Here is a 17,683-nt window from a genome sequence, read left to right as displayed (position 1 = left end):
GTTTACAAGACAGATTACTTCTGTGGAGCCTGAAACCATACGGTTGAAGCCGGCTGGACCCCTGGATTTTTGGCCTTTAGCTTATTTGTGGGAATTTCAAGGAAAGCAGTTGTAGGGTAGAGTGGGGTAAGTTGAGACAAAGGGGTAAGTTGAGCCACATTTGTTTCTTTGTGTCTAAGAAACCATACACAAAATGTATAATTTTACCAAATTTAGGAAGAGGTCATAATTTCATGGAGACTGTGAAGAAAGAAACCACATGGAAAAAGTGGTAAGCAAGTTAGGGAACAAAATGAACTAGCTTTACACCAAGTCAAATGAATTTATTGTGTTAGAGGTTTTATGATGCTTGTATCTAAACCAAAGTAGATCGTTTTAAGATTGTTCTATACATCAGTTGGGGTTTCTATAAGCTTTAATATGAGGTCCTAAACCTAGCATGAAAGCGCATCATTGAAGCTTTCTGTGATATGAATCAAAATGTTTGCTTTGGGGTAAGTTTAGCCAATAGCAAGTTGAGGAAATGTAAGTATTTTCATCCCAGGAGTAATGCAAGGCATTATCGCTGGGATATGAGGTAACAACAGGGCCTATCCTATGCAAAAAGTGTTCAAAAAAGTACTAAGTCTTTGTTAGGTGTTAAGCCGGTGTTAAAATACGCTTAAAATTAATAAAAGACAAAAAAGTGATTGTGTTGAATTGTGTTTGGGAAATAAAGATAGACATGGTTTTAAAAAGGTAGTGGTAATATTTTAGTCAGTACAGAAATGTGTAGGCGGCTTAACTTACATGGCCCACGGCTCAACTTACCCCATACCTGGGTTAAGTTGTGCAAAGAGACCACTTTTGACATAGTGGAATAGTGGAGATGAGTGACCACATAACTGTAGTGATGAATGACCTCTCACTCATTAACCTGTGTATTATTGTTGAATATTGAATAACAACAATATACCATATGTCAAAACTGGATTTATGATTTGTGAAGTTCACACTTGGAATACCCCAGAATTACATCAAATTACACACTCATTACATCAAATTACAAACTCACTGATGACATCTTAAATACACTTTTGGGATAATATTTATTCAAACATATTCAATCAACACTAAGGCACAAAAACTCATGTCATATTCTATTTTTATTCAAGCCCTCCTCAATAAATGAATTCAAGAGCCAGGTTTGAGGTCCAGAAAGAATGGAAAACTTGGTCTCAGAAACCCATTTAATATTTCTGAGATAAACTCAACCAAAGTTGAATTGTCCAAGACCAGAGTCGAAAGTTTGGAAGTGTTTCTCAGTCTAAACATTATCCGGGATGGCCAGTGCACCCTTGAAAATGAGTCAATACGCATTCTCAATTCACAACCACTGTGTATGTGTGTCTCAATTCAATAATGACAAGTCAAACAAACACAACCCCACAGAGGAGATGTTAGGGTTTCTGTGGGGTGCTAATAGGTACGCAGCTGCCAACCGGACTGAAGTCTCTAGGCCTGAAAGTGAAGCACAAATAAACACAGGGGCATTCATTTTCACAATTTATAGATAATAATAAAATAAAAAAATCTGTGTGCTTCCTGAACTTTACAGATCTTTGCTGCTCAATGGCACGTTAAGGAAAGAAAGGCTCCTATTGTGGCCTGAACACTGGTCTGTTTCAACCAGGTGTGAAAAAGCATCACTACTTGGTTCATTCCAATTTACTGAACAGAACTTTCCTCTGACCACGTAACCTCTCTATGTTAGAACTTAACGGCAACAGCTCTTTCACCCTCTGCCCAACCAAGTTCATACCCTCACATTTGTTGAATAGTACAACATTGATCCTTATACTGCACATTTTCTTACTTAACCAAACCCACTGTTTGTTTCTTGTCTTTGCTCTAAGAACTGAGAACTTCCCAACTCATCTGACTTTGTAACACAACAGATACACTGGTAACAAAGTATTTACATAGTTATTATCTTGTGAAAAATTGCTATGCTGTTATCATTGAATAAAGTTTATGATAATGCCATTAGCTTTATAAATGATCTGTCAAATCAGATCACTTTTTTCTCAATTTTTATCCATAAAAATGTGATACATTGACACTGTGTTGCAGTTGTGCTAATGCCTATTTTGCAAGTTAACATGGCTGTGTTTACAAAGGCAATTCTGATATTTTTCTCACTAATTGGTATTTTTACCACTTAGATCAGCTCTGGAAAAGATCTGATGCGATTGGTCTAAAGACCAATTAGTGGAAAAAAGATCAGAATTGGGCTGCCTGTGTAGACGCAGCCTATTACTACCTTATTATTGTGAGTCGAATCATACTGTTACCTAGTAATTGTCAAATTGTTTAGGGATTAATGCCAATGTACTTTGTTTATGTTTTGATTTGACAATATGTTAAATCAACACATTTTCAAATGATCCAGCTCCTCTTTCTACAGAAATTCTTGGAACCACTGGCTTTTGCAATTTGACTACATCAAGAAATCTTTAATGGAAAACAGTTTACAACAAGATTTTTTATCAGCCGGAACTATAGGTATTGTTTTTTGTATGTATTACACTTGTACAATATTGATCACTTCATGACAATTCCAGCTGGGGGTTTTCTGCAAACTGGCCTTGAACCTGGAATGAACCCTCTTATCAAGCGGTAGGTTCAAATTTAGTGCAGAATCTGACGGGAAATGGCACATTTCCAAAACATATCTTTCTATACTATCAGTCTATCACCACCATGTCCTGTACTGTAATCTATGCTCAAGATAGATCCACTCTTCATTCCCATAACCATATTTCCACCCCAATCCCTATACACGATTTATGAATACCTCATCTGTATATCTATATTCCAGATTGGCTTTGACACGTACACCACAATGTGAATGAGCTATTGGCTCTGACTTCGTAGGATTTCAATTCTACCACATATTGAAACCATGGTGTAAAAGGCTCCAGATGTAGCCGGAAGTCTATGGGGAGTGATGTAAAGATGCTGTATGATTGCTCTTTCATCATGTGGCTCATCATACAGCAAGATGCTGTAATTTGACCTTGGTGAATCAGCCAGTCAAGCTAACACTTGTCCAGTCATGTTATAAATCTTTAGGGCATGTAGGGAGGAGGGGGAGGCTGCTGCTGCTGACACATTGTAAATCTACCTCTGGGGTCACTTGACCATCTCCAATGTTGTTGTGAGTGTGTGTGTTGCAGTGGATTCGCTGAGAAGGCCATTGCACCTGGACACTTTCTGTGAGTTTGCTCACCAACCAGAATCCATTCTTTAGAGAACAGCTGTCCATGCATCATCATAATTCTATCATGACTTTGAATTGACCCGAATGAGACAACACAATCCATTACCTGTTTCCTTACATAACATGTTGGAGAATTAAATTGATGAATATGTCCATGTAAAATGATTTCAGTGAAAGTTTACTATCATCAACTGGGATGACCTTATTGTAAGAGCAGTGTGTTCGGGTAGTTAATTTCTACCCAAAGCGTGCCAAAACGCTATGTACAGTAGGCACACAATGCTGAGTAAGCACTTCCATAAATTGGAATGGGAAGGAGCCTCATTTTTCTTTTTCTTTATATGAAAGGTGGGTAATTCCCTACAAAAGACAATCCCATTACTATCAACATGGTTAAGCTCTTCAGATTTTTTACATTCTTCATCTGTCATCATTCTCTCATAAATTACCTTGAGTTTATATGCCAATATATGCCTTCATTAATAAACAATTCTCTCAACGACTCTTTCAGTTTGAGTTGTTCAGTATAGTGTAGAGGTACTTAACCTTGTTGGAATAGCTCATCCCCTTGCCATGAGGATGTTGTGTGTGAATATTGTCACTGATGGCTCTTCGCTCTGACCAGGACATGAATGGTAAATGACTCTGAGTGAATCAACACAAATCATTTATTAGCTGTTTGTTTTCCTCATTGGCATACAACAGAATATGGGAAACTAATTCCCCCATAGGTGGAATTGCCATGGGGGAATATTCAGAACAGGTGGTTTCATCGAATTGCAGGAAATTTGCTTTAACTGTCAACTTTGGGCATGAAAAAACAGTCCAACTCCTCTTTCAACATTTTCAAACAGAAATGGGGTGTGCATTTGCTGGTTCATCGATGTATCATTTTGGTAATGCTCACTGTGACCGACATAGTCAGTTCTTTAGCTAAGCTAGCCACTTGAGGCTAGGCAGTAACTTCTCCAGTATGTGTAGACATCATTTCACATGATTTGTTTTTGGATGGAAGCTGTAGAGATCAGAAAGAAATGGCACTTCTGTAGCCAAATATCTTATTCATCCATTTTTGTTTTAGTTTATAAGCATTCAATGACCTGGTATGATAAGTTTTACAATTTAAAGCCATTATTTTTGTGTTTTTCTCAAAGTCAACCTTTAAAGTAACAGATTTCTATGAAATATGACCTATAATTAATTACAATATAAATGAAATAGTTTTAATTAAGCATGTTAAAAATAAGCTTTTCTGTGTTGGAATGGTGTGGGCGTACTCCAACAGAATGGTGTGAGCGTATACTGGTCATAAAAAATATTCATGTGATTAGACTGCTGATTGGCAGGTTCATCCTCCTCAGGAGGATGACATCATCCTCTATGAGAAAATAGCAACAATTTATGAAACGGTCTCTTTGAGATACAAGATTGAGATTGGGTTTTTGAAGTGTTTTTTCCCCCTCCAATTTATGCTTTGCCACAAATACAAGTATAGGATGAGTCAACAACATTGTATGGCTATAAGTTACCAGAATATTAATTTTTAAATGTGAGATTTTCATGCGACAGTTACTTTAAAACTGCAACATTTTCTCTCAGCCTTATGGCAGAATGTGTAGAGTAACAGGAAATTAGCTTTAAAACTGCAAAATGTTCTCTTTTCCTCATGGTAAAATGTGAAGAATAGCATGAGATGAACTATAAAACAGCACATTTTTCTCTCTGTTACATTGCAAAATGCAGGAAATTAGCTTTAAAATTGCAAAATGTTCTCTCAGGCTCATGACAAAATGTGTAGAATAGCATTATAAAACGGTACATTTTTCTCTCTGCCACATGGCAAAATGTATTGAAATGCAGGAAATTAGGTGTTTTCCATAAATATATATATACAGACATTTCTCCAAAAAGTACTATCTTTGTCCACATGTGCAGTTGCAAACCGTAGTCTGGCTTTTTTATGGCGGTTTTGGAGCAGTGGCTTCTTCCTTGCTGAGTGGCCTTTCAGGTTATGTTGATATAGGACTCGTTTTACTGTGGATATAGATACTTTTGTACCTGTTTCCTCCAGCATCTTCACAAGGTCCTTTGCTGTTGTTCTGGGATTGATTTGCACTTCGCATCAAAGTACGTTCATCTCTAGGAGACAGAACACGTCTCCTTCCTGAGCGGGATGACGGCTGCGTGGTCCCATGTTGTTTATACTTGCATACTATTGTTTGTGCAGATGAACATGGTACCTTCAGGTGTTTAGAAATTGCTCCCAAGGATGAACCAGACTTGTGGAGGTCTACCATTTTTTTTCTGAGGTCTTGGCTGATTTCATTTGATTTTCCCATAATGTGAAGCAAAGAGGCACTGAGTTTGAAGGTAGGCCTTGAAATACATCCACAGGTACACCTCCAATTTACTCAAATCATGTCAATTAGCCTATCAGAAGCTTCTAAAGCCATGACATTATTTTCTGGAATTTTCCAAGCTGTTTAAAGGCACAGTCAACTTAGTGTATGTAAACGTCTGACCCACTGGAATTGTGATACAGTGAATTATAAGTGAAATAATCTGTCTGTAAACAATTGTTGGAAAAATTACTTGTGTCATGCACAAAGTAGATGTCCTAATCAACTTGCCAAAACTTGCCAAAGTGGTTGAAAAACGAGTTTTAATGACTCCAACCTAAGTGTATGTAAACTTCCGACTTCAACTGTATATATATTCATTGGGGGCCTTCCACTTAACCTTCCACTTATACTGTGTTTTCAAAATACCCCTCCATATACCCCTCAAAATACCTCTCAAGAGAGGCATATTAAGTAATGACAAACTGTAGAGTTGCACAGTTTGACATGACTTACTGTTCGTCCCCCCTCAATATCAACACCACAATTTCGCCCCTTGAATTCACTCCAATGAGAACAATTCATCTGGAAATGCTCTGTAGTTAATCTTTTCCTATCTGATCATCTGTCCACCGCACCCCCAGTCCTTGTGAACAGAAGTGGTGCTATTGATTAGATTAGTCAATAAAAGCTAGTTCCCCCTACTACTATTATACTAATGCAATTAGAAAGAATGTCCCAGGAAGGCAGCCTTGCAGGCCAGGTTATAAAGTGCACCAGAGCTCGTAAATTATTCACAAGCCCCTTCACCAGCTGAGGCCTCCATTAGAGACGAGCAGGCGGTGGCCGATGATGTCACACAGCCCCATGGAGCCAGACAAGGGCACCTGGGAATGAAACTGAATGATTGAGTCAGCTGTGCACGCTCCGTTCAAACCGCTCAGGCAGTATCATTACAACCTATGTCCAGGACAATGAATGAAGGACTGTAGTTGAAAAGTTATGTAACCCCATTTGATTGGGTCGGACAAGAGAGATGGGAAAATGTGACTGGATTTGATAGCTTTTCTCACAAATGGGACCATTTATGAAGAGCCACATGAATGTTTTGACAAAGTGACAGTGTATCAAAGATCTGAATTTATATTTTATATTCCAGTCTTGGACTGCAGTAAAGGGAACGTGTGACCATTTTTTTTTATCTACCCAAAAATATATATCTCAGATGGAGATCACAAAGGGCATCTAACAACTTCTGTTATATTTAGCCTGTTCCATCATTGTTACATCAACAAGGTTCTATGTGGCTAAGCCCAGACAGAATACATTGAGGTTAATACCCATAAAATAGCAGACATTTTTCATGTCATTCATAACAGCACACATCTAAAGTAAACACTCTTGTGCAAAACACCGAAATGGAGAATAGACTGATTGAAATCAGCCAATTGACAGGATGTTTTATCACACAGCTCAAAGCAGCTCATCTACCTTCAAGAGCCACCTTGAGAGGCCCATCAACTAGTCACCTCGGGATTGCGACTGCCATTGACTATTGACTGCTCGTCAATAAGGATTAGAACTAGCCTGTTTCATAACAGCCGTTTTATAATGTCCATGTGTCATAAAAGCTAAAGCACAGCATAGCCTGTCTTCCAATTTCCTTCAGCATTAGCCAGGACTATTGTCTTTGTAATGCCAAATGCCAAACAAGGCAGCAACAGCTGAGCTGGCTATGACTGAAACAGACAGGCAAATCCAGACTATACCCAGCCCTCAGTCCAGGTTTAAAAACACCATGAAACAAGAATTGCGTATTTAAAGAAAGAGTCTGAGGTATTTCTGCTCTCCTGCTGGTCTGCTTCTCTCTCATTTCTGGGAAGTCCAGCTGAAAGTATATACAGTAGAAACACTGTGGAAAAATCAACATTCTGCAACAAAGCCAAGAGCGAAGGGATGACATTGCCAAGCGCTAGCTCTCTGCTCTGAGCTCAGAGTTTCAGGAGGGCTGGAAAGGGCTTCACTTCAAATCAAATCAAAGTTTATTTGTCACGTGCGCCGAATACAACAGGTGTAGACCTTACAGTGAAATGCTTACTTACAGGCTCTAACCAACAGTGCAATTTTAAGTTTAAAAAAGGTATTAGGTGAACAATAGATAAGTAAAGAAATAAAAACAACAGTAAAAAAGACAGTGAAAAATTACAGTAGCGAGGCTATATACAGTAGCGAGGCTATAACAGTAGTGAGGCTATATACAGGAACCAGTTAGTCAGGCTGATTGAGGTAGTATGTACACGCAGGTATGGTTAAAGTGAATATGCATATATGATAAACAGAGAGTAGCAGTAGCGTAAAAGACGGGTTGGCAGGTGGTGGGTGGCGAGACACAATGCAGATAGTCCGGGTAGCCATTTCATTACCTGTTCATGAGTCTTATGGCTTGGGGGTAAAAACTGTTGAGAAGCCTTTTGATCCTTTGGCGCTCCGGTACCGCTTGCCATGCGGTAGCATAGAGAACAGTCTATGACTGGGGTGGCTGGGGTCTTTGACAATTTTTAGGGCCTTCCTCTGACACCGCCTGGTGTAGAGGTTCTGGATGGCAGGCAGCTTAGCCCCAGTGATGTACTGGGCCCTACGCACTACCCTCTGTAGTGCCTTGCGGTCGGAGACAGGTGCAGTTGCCATACCAGGCAGTGATGCAACCAGTCAGGATGCTCTCGATGTTGCAGCTGTAGAACCTTTTGAGGATCTGAGGACCCATGCCAAATCTTTTTAGTTTCCTGAGGGTGAATAGGTTTTGTCGTGCACTCTTCACAACTGTCTTGGTGTGTTTGGACCATTCTAGTTTGTTGGTGATGTGGACACCAAGGAACTTGAAGCTCTCAACCTGCTCCACTACAGTCCCGTCGATGAGAATGGGGGCGTGCTTGGTCCTCCTTTTCCTGTAGTCCACAATCATCTCATTACTATTGGTTACGTTGAGGGATAGGTTGTTATTCTGGCACCACCCAGCCAGATCTCTGACCTCCTCCCTATAGGCTGTCTCGTCGTTGTCGGTGATCAGTCTACCACTGTTGTGCCATCTGCAAACTTAATGATGGTGTTGGAGTCGTGCCTGGCCATGCAGTCGTGGGTGAACAAGGAGTACAGGAGGGGACTGAGCACGCACCCCTGAGGGGCTCCAGTGTTGAGGATCAGTGTGGCAGATGTGTTGCTACCTACCCTCACCACCTGGGGGCGGTCCGTCAGGAAGTCCAGAATCCAGTTGCAGAGGGAGGTGTTTAGTCTCAGGATCCTTAGCTTAGTGATGAGCTTTGAGGGTACTATGGTGTTGAACGCTGAGCTGTAGTCAATGAATAGCATTCTCACATAGGTGTTCCTTTTGTCCAGGTGGGAAAGGGCAGTGTGGAGTGCAATAGAGATTGCATCATCTGTGGATCTGTTTGGGCGGTATGCAAATTGGAGTGGGTCTAGGGTTTCTGGGATAATGGTGTTGATGTGAGCCATTACCAGCCTTTCAAAGCACTTCATGGCTATGGACGTGAGTGCTACGGGTCTGTAGTCATTTAGGCAGGTTGCCTTAGTGTTCTTGGGCACAGGGACTATGGTGGTCTGCTTGAAACATGTTGGTATTACAGACTCAATCAGGGACATGTTGAACATGTCAGTGAAGACACCTGCCAGTTGGTCAGCACATGCCCGGAGCACACGTCCTGGGGTATGCACGTACAGTCACTGTGGGGACGACGTCCTCGATGCACTTATTGATAAAGCCAGTGACTGATGTGGTGTACTCCTCAATGCCATCGGAAGAATCCCAGAACATGTTCCAGTCTGTGATAGCATAACAGTCCTGTAGTTTAGCATCTGCTTCATCTGACCACTTTTTTATAGACCGAGTCACTGGTGCTTCCTGCTTTAATTTTTGCTTGTAAGCAGGAATCAGGAGGATAGAATTGTGCTCAGATTTATCAAATGGAGGGCAAGGGAGAGCTTTGTACGCGTCTATGTGTGTAGAGTACAGGTGATCGAGAATTGTTCCCCCTCTGGTTGCACATTTAACATGCGATAGAAATCAGGTAGAACTGATTTAAGTTTCCCTGCATTAAAGTCTCCAGCCACTAGGAGCGCCGCCTCTGGGTGAGCGGTTTCCTGTTTGCTTATTTCCTTATACAGCTGACTGAGTGCGGTCTTAGTGCCAGCATCCGTCTGTGGTGGTAAATAAACAGCCACGAAAAGTATAGATGAGAACTCTCTTGGCAATTAGTGTGGTCTGCAGTTTATCATAAGATACTCTACTTCAAGCGAGCAAAATCTAGACTTCCTTAGATTTCGTGCACCAGCTGTTGTTTACAAATATGCACAGACCGCCCCCCTCGTCTTACCGGAGTGTGCTGTTCTATCTAGCCGGTGCAGCGTATATCCTGCTAGCTGAATATCCATTTGATGTCCTGTTGGTAGGATATTCGTGATCGTACCTCATCTAATATATTGTCCAATGATTGCACGTTGGCGAGTAATATTGACGTTAACGGCACATTTCCCACTCGCCTTCTGCGATTCCTTACGAGGCACCCCGCTCGGTGTCCTCTGTACCTACGTCTTTTCCTCTTACCAATAACTGGGATGTTGGCCTTGTCGGGTGTTCGGAGTCCTGTGCGTCCTGCTTGTTGAAGAAAAAATCTTTGTCTAATCCGAGGTGAGTAATCGCTGTCCTGATATCCAGAAGCAATTTTTTTGCCGTAAAATACGGTGGCAGAAACATTATGTTCAAAACAAGTAACAAATAACGCGAAAACCCCCCACATAATAGCACAATTGGTAGAGCGCCCGTAATACTGCTGCCAATTCATCCGGCGCCATTTCACACTTCTCAGAGCATTAAACTCACTGGCTCAAACTAGCATCCAAGATGTTATTGCACTAAGACCTTTGGGATATTTGGTCAATGCTCTCTAATTTAACGGTTTGATTTGATTTATTCTCTGTTTGATGACATGGAGGAAGCAGTCAGTGCAGAGCAGTGCATTCATTGTGCTGTGTCATGCCTTAATGTAACCTTTATTTAACTAGGCAAGTCAGTTAAGAACAAATTCTTATTTACAATGTCGGCCTAGGAACTGTTGGTAAACTGCCTTGTTCAGAGGCAGAACGACAGATTTTTACCTTGTCAGCTCAGGGATTCAATCTCACAACATTTCAGTTACTGGCTCAACGCTCTAACCACTAATGAAGTTTAGAACAAAAATAAATTCAGACCTTTCTTATACTCATTGAGATTCCCACACTATTCTCTGGCTAAAATACACATAAAGCCTTGGATTTGAATACAACTATATTCTATAAAAGTCAACATGATTTCAGGCACTACAGATATATTTATGGACAAGATAGTTTCTTCTGGTGGCTCCACAGTGACATGTGGAAAGTTAATCAAACATAAGTCAAGCTGAAACATGTTAAGTACTTGCACTGATTGTTTCAACCGATTAAGGGAATTCAATCAGCAGATTAAGCGCTCATAGTCCAATTGGTCTTTGGCGCCAGCTGCTGTGTTACAGGTTATTGAAACTATTAGGTTAATCTTATTATCGCTAAATTGAGTTGTACATCATGGTTATGTTTGTACAAGCGTCAGTTACCAAGAGACAGGGTCATATCAAATAGACATGTTATATGCTAATGACTACTTAAAATAACTCTGGACTCCAGGGCTATTTTTAGACATGCAGCCCAATCAGATCAGCTATGAAAAAGAGATGATGTGAAAAGATCTGATGTGATTGGTCAAAAGCCCAATTAGTGGAAAAAATATCAGAGTTGGGCTGCCTGTCAAAAGGAAAGCATGTACATTGAAAAAATATATAAATATAGTGTAAAGTGTTGGTCCAATGTTTAAATAGAAGATCCCAGAAATGGAGGTCTCTGTTTCAAGGTCCATTCTTTTCATGAAATGCATTCACTTCTTTTTTTTTACTCCTTTCTGTCAAGACCAAGATTAAGGAATATAATGGGGTTTTCATGAAGTAAAAAGGAATAAATTCATGTTTATATTAAAAAGTTACTTATTACGAATTTCACTTTGAGATGTGGCATACAAATAATGATTTACAGACAGTTCCCTCATGTTGCACTGAAACAAGAAAAAAAGCATTTTGTTAAAATTTGTAAAACAATGCAAAGATTTTTATCTGTTTAGGATTTGACCAGACAGGCAAATCACTTAACCATTGATGTCTTCCAGATGTGATTTTGTCCCCCCCAAGGTACCCCACAGATGGCGAGACACATTTATTTTAAACTGTGCAAATCGACTACTGTTAAACAATGAAAATCTAGGAGAGACCATTTAAAGACAATTCCTGGCCTGCTACAATTATGCTTCCCATGCTAACCTCTTTTCACTGTCAGCTGTTTCAAGCATTTCGGACGGGCTCATGGGTCTACCTACACTGCAAAGAATGCCTCCCTCCAGCCAAAATGTCTTCCACCATCTGCTGAACCTCTACCCAAGACAAAACATCAACTGAGTGTCATCCATCAGATTTCACTTCCTCAAATGATTGAATGTGTATTCATTCACATTTTACATACTCTATCTACTGTTTACATTATTTTCATAAACCACAAGAGTATCTTTTGCCATGATAAGTGGTTTGAAGGAGATAATCAGGGGTTAAATTGGGAATTCGGAGGTGGGGGAGTCCTATTTCGGGAGGATAGGTTAGGATTAGGGTTGAACCAGGCTTCAACATAGGGTTAGGGTTATGTCAACATTAGGGTTAGGGTTATTTCAATATTAACCCTAACCCTAGCTTAATTTCCACACCCCAGCTCAACCCTGGAAGTTGGAGGTTCTAGCCACAGGATTGACAATGCATCACCTTATTTCCCTGGAATTCATGAAAGACATGAGGGATATGACTATATGACCAAGTCCTATATGGGCATTGAGACAAAGAATTCACGTCATCCCAACTGCAGTGAAAGAGCATCTCTGTATGAGATGGAGTTGAAACAATGAGCATGGACAAGCACCACCACAATAAATGAGCTAGCACTCTGTTCTGTTTTAGGCAGATGGTGATGGAAGCACAGACAAGTGTGAGTGTGGGACTGTGGTAGCGATATACTGTACCTGAGCCAACACTCTGGGTTTCATCAGCGTAACACTTGGGCTAAGTGGTTGTAATTTCAAACATTACATCAAATGGTGCAATCTCATGATTAAGATGTTTAGCCTCCTAAGTTTCCATATTTTGCCATTGTTTGGTGAGATTAAAGTAGGCCTGTTGGTCTTCACCTATGTTCATTTCATCTTAAATTAACAAAGTCGTGTATTTTCACACACTTTTTTTTTCTTCATGTCCCATCCAATAGCATAGATAGCACATACAGTTCAACATAATGTTTTCCAATAGTACAGGGATACATCCATTCAGTATATGCTCCATTCAATCACTATGTCCTAGTCATTGAGATCAACACAAAACAAATCAATGGCCTGATCCTTTCCCCTTTCCACTGAGAGTGTAGAACCAGAGCCATTAAGGCCATGCACCTTTTTTCTTTACTCTTATCAGACTCAAACTTTACCAGTTGATATTTTTGCATTATAAGCTTTATTTTTTAATAAAATATGCAAATGAGGCAACACTTCCTTAAAATGCGCTAATTTGCATATTACGAGAATCCGCTTTTTCAACACATTGCTTCATGGCAGAATAATTTTTGTTGTTTTATTGTGATAAGACACTCAATGGTCAGACTTTTACAGAGCAGTTTATCAAAACATTGTAATTTCATGGAATTATTTAAAAAAAACACTATGTATGACGGATGCATATTTTGCATATATTTACAGAGAAAATGACACGTAAAATCAAAACGATACAAGATATCAAAAAAAGCCTCTGTAAAAGTCAGACTATAAGACCTAAGAACCTGTGTGTGAAATAATGTGACTGTACGTCATATGCTTTGAAGACTGGTCTGTCGGGCAAATCTGCAGTTTTGGGCAAATTCTCACATCACTTTGCTCAATTTCTCAAATTCAAGGTTTTTGTATGGCTGTTGAAATGTGCAGAACATTAATCAGCTATGCCTGCCCCATATGTAAGGCCCTCTTTGAGTTGTTGCTGGTGCTGCTTTACTTTCTTGACCGTGTCATGGGACCTGCGCCTACGCTTAGCACACTCCATTGAAGCAGCATCAGCTCTCACAACACGCCTCACATTCTCCTCTCTGATTGCTTCCAGTGCCACCAAAGTGCTGTCAAGCCACAATTTGTCTATCACATTTGATATAGCAGTGGCTCCCTCATTGAACGTGGCTGCTGCGTCAATGCAGCTTTTGCCCACAAAGACAGTTTTGGGGCATTGCGATCATATTACAGTTCAGACATTCATTTTCATTCTGGGTTCTTCCGTGCTGCATTCTTTTGAGGAGGTTATCATTTGACATCCTATGATATACAGGTACCATATTCTTTGCAACCTCTTTTATTAAAAAATGTATGGCCTCCATAGTTTTTGTGACTGGGTGGATCTTCACCCTTTTCTAGGGCTCACTGGTACCAGCACCAATGCACACACCTATCCCATAGTAGAATCCTCTCTTGTGCCAAGTGCCATCAAAGGAGGCATAAATGTCTATGATGGCATCCTCATCCATCTTCAGCAACTCTGCTTTATCTGGGTCTACTGTATATCTGTGAAGCTCTGCTAAATATCTTTGCAGCACTTTCCATTGACTAGCCCTCTGAATCTCTGCAACTAAAGTGTGTGTGTGTGAAGGGGGGAGTACTTATTATGTCTATCAACATTACAGTCAAAACTGCAGAACTAAATATCAGCATGTTACCCGATGTAAATATTAGCATATCAGCATGTATTTACTTTATGTAAAGCTAATTTCTCAGTAATCACAGCAGGCTACAGCCCTATGACACTGTAGGCTACAGCCCTATGACACTGTAGGCTACAGCCCTATGACACTCTAGGCCTATGTGACAGTCTCATTGTACAGTTATGTTTTCCTATCACTCTGTTTATTCACTTTGAATACATTTGCTGAAGCAAGGAAATAAATAGTATTTATGCACAGCAAGACCTGACAATAATGGGCTCCTTTCCCTTTTTATTTACCTGATGAGCTGAGAAGCACGGAAGGAATCCGTAAGCTATAAGAACCATCTTCACATTTAAGGGCAGAGAGAACCCTTGGTTTACTAAGGAACTTACACAAATCATAAGGAAAAAAAATGCTATGTGGGCTAAAGCAAGAGGGACTGGTTTGGCAGATGATTGGATGGCTTTTAAACGTCTTCGAAATATGGGTGTGGCTATGATCCGTAAATTGAAGCAGACCACTACCTGAAATCTACTTCACAAAATGTAAATAATCCATCCAAATTTGGGCAAGTAGTGAAAGGTTTGGAGTGCAGAAAAGATACACACCTTCCTACAACTATTGACCCATATCAAAATTGTCTGTACTGTCAAAGGTACTGGAGTCCTTAGTTAGTAGGCAGCTAAAGACCAGTCCCATTCTGATTTGCTTCTAACAGTACCAAAAATTAGAACAGGTCATGGTAGAAATAGTTTTAGTTACTTAGCACCGTGGTCCTGGAATTCTCTCCTGAACATTTTAAAATGTGATGATCTAGTTTCGTTGGTGGAGTTTAAACACTTGATCGATGTATATATCATAGAAGAGTGTAATTGTTTTAGGCCAGCTGTTTTTAGTCAAGATGTTTGTGTTTTTAATATAATATGTAATTGTTGTACTGTATTGTGTGTTTATAGTTTTGTTTAATGTTGTGTTAGTGTATGTAAGTTGTTTTGTCTGAAACGTTGTTCCCCCTGCTGCTATTGGACCAGGTCTCTCTTGGAAAATAGATATTATCTCAATGAGAAAAAACCTGTATAAATAAAGGTAAAATAAAAATAAATAAATAAAACATTTATATCAAATACATCTCCCCTGGAGCACTCCTGTAGCCTGGAAGAAGTGTAAACACTCCTCCTAAATGTATCACGATCACCTTCACAGTGTGCACATTCTATCATGACAGAATTACAAAATCCCTGGTTGGTGGGGTCTATGGTGATTTTCAGTCTAGTGTTTAGATACTTAGGGCAAATGAAAACATGTACAAATTGGTTTATTTGTGACATGTGGAATAAAAGCCACTGTTGGTTGACTGGCTGCTGCCTGGTTGATCGCTGCTAGCTGTCATCTTCATCTCAACTAATTTGTGTACAAAGGATCAGAAGTCTAGAGGCTTACTAAATTTTAACCCTCTTATTAAAAAAACCCAGAAGAAGCTAAATCAATGGCTACAGAGGGACTTATCTTTAAAAGGTAGAGTCCTAATAACCAAGGCTGAAGGTTTCTCTAGACTAACATATGGCGCTCTATCTTTATATCTTGACAGTAAAATAAGCAAGGAGATAGACCAGATGCTTTTCAACTTTCTTTGGAGAAACCATACCCATTACATTAGGAAAACTGTTGTAGTGAACAGTTATGAGAATGGTGGACTGAATTTTCTGGACTTTACTACTTTAAACAATACTTTTAAGAGCAATTGGATAAAACAATTCCTAAGAAGACCCACTTCTATCTGGAATTTTATTCCTCATCATGTCTTCTCTACTTTTGGTGGCCTTAACTTCATGTTGTTTTGCAGTTATAATATTGACAAAGTTCCAGTGAAACTTTCTGCTTTTCATCGGCAGGTTTTCTTATCATGGTCCTTAATTTATAAACACAATTTTTCTCCACACAGATATTATATATGGAATAATCGGGATATATTGTATAAAAATACTTCTTTGTTTTTAGAATATTGGTTCCGAAATAATATCCTATTGGTGAGCCAACTGGTAAATGGAGAGGGTATTTTACTCAGTTATAAGGAATTCTTATCACTTTACAAGGTCCCTGTAACACCTAAAGATTTTGCAATTGTTTTAGATGCCATTCCCTCAGGTGTTGCTATGTTATTCAGGAACATGTCAAGACCTGACCCTCAGAACCTACCTTCTATTGACCCCTGTTGACTCATCAGTAGGAAAGATTTGTTTATCTTTTGGTCAACAACAGAGCAATACGAACCTTGTTTCAGCAGGATGTTGTATCTATACCTAATGTCATGCTTTATTGGAATGGATTTATTGATAATATCTGTTGGGAAAAGTTTGGATGTTGCCACACACATACCTACTTGTTAACAAAATGAAGGAAGTTTCCTTTAAAATTATTCATAAATATTATCCTGCCAACCACTATATGAAAAGTTTAAGGAAAACATCAACTCAAATTGCTCCTTTTGTAATGACCACCCAGAAACAGTGTTGCATCTTTTTTGGCATTCTATTCATGTAAGGAAACTGTGGCAAGACATCAGTAGATTTATAATTGAACACATTTATGAAGATTTTACACTATTGTGGAGAGATGTACTGTTTGGATTCTTTACATACGATAGAAATAAGCTGAAACATTTTTATGTAATTAATTTCTTTACTCTTTTGGCCAAATTTCATATACACAAATGTAAATTTACAAACAAAAAAACACATTTTCTTACCCTACAAAAAGAAATTGAACTGTATTTTAAGACAGTTAAATACTCTACTAACAAAAAAGCTGTTAGAATTGTAAGTGTATGTATGTCCCTTAAGGTCCTTGTGTAATTGTAATGTGATATTGTACCCCCTAGCTCGATTGTCCATTGTATATAATATATATATATATACTTGTGTTCCCTCATGTACTTCATGTATTGATTTGTTGTTGATAATTAAAAAATAAAAAATAAACTAATTTGCGTCTCGACGCGCTGCTGCCAGCTACCTCCTTTTCCTCATCTATCGGTACTGCCACTGGCTGCCTCGATCGGCTGATCAGGCACATTTTTTCTTTCATTCACTGTTTTTCTCGCATTGGCTAACTGAGTTCGTTTATTTTTATTCACAAACTGTAAGTATATTCTTCGACATCTTTTCGGGAGATATTTTCAAACAAGGAAGTGCGGCACATGAGGCATTTTAACCAATCAGGTTGCTGGAAA

General features: G+C 39.3%; 1 long non-coding RNA gene across 1 annotated transcript; it reads left to right on the top strand.

Moving 5' to 3' along the window:
* Positions 1-9,794: 9,794 nt before the first annotated feature.
* On the top strand, positions 9,795-14,712 carry LOC139543565 (uncharacterized). The gene is made up of 2 exons (XR_011668736.1): positions 9,795-10,303; positions 12,016-14,712. It is a non-coding gene; the product is annotated as an uncharacterized lncRNA (long non-coding RNA).
* The last annotated feature ends 2,971 nt before the right edge of the window (positions 14,713-17,683 follow it).

Source organism: Salvelinus alpinus, chromosome 18 (genome assembly GCF_045679555.1).
Source record: "Salvelinus alpinus chromosome 18, SLU_Salpinus.1, whole genome shotgun sequence".
NCBI lineage: Eukaryota > Metazoa > Chordata > Actinopteri > Salmoniformes > Salmonidae > Salvelinus > Salvelinus alpinus.
This window is presented reverse-complemented; position numbering and strand designations above follow the sequence as displayed.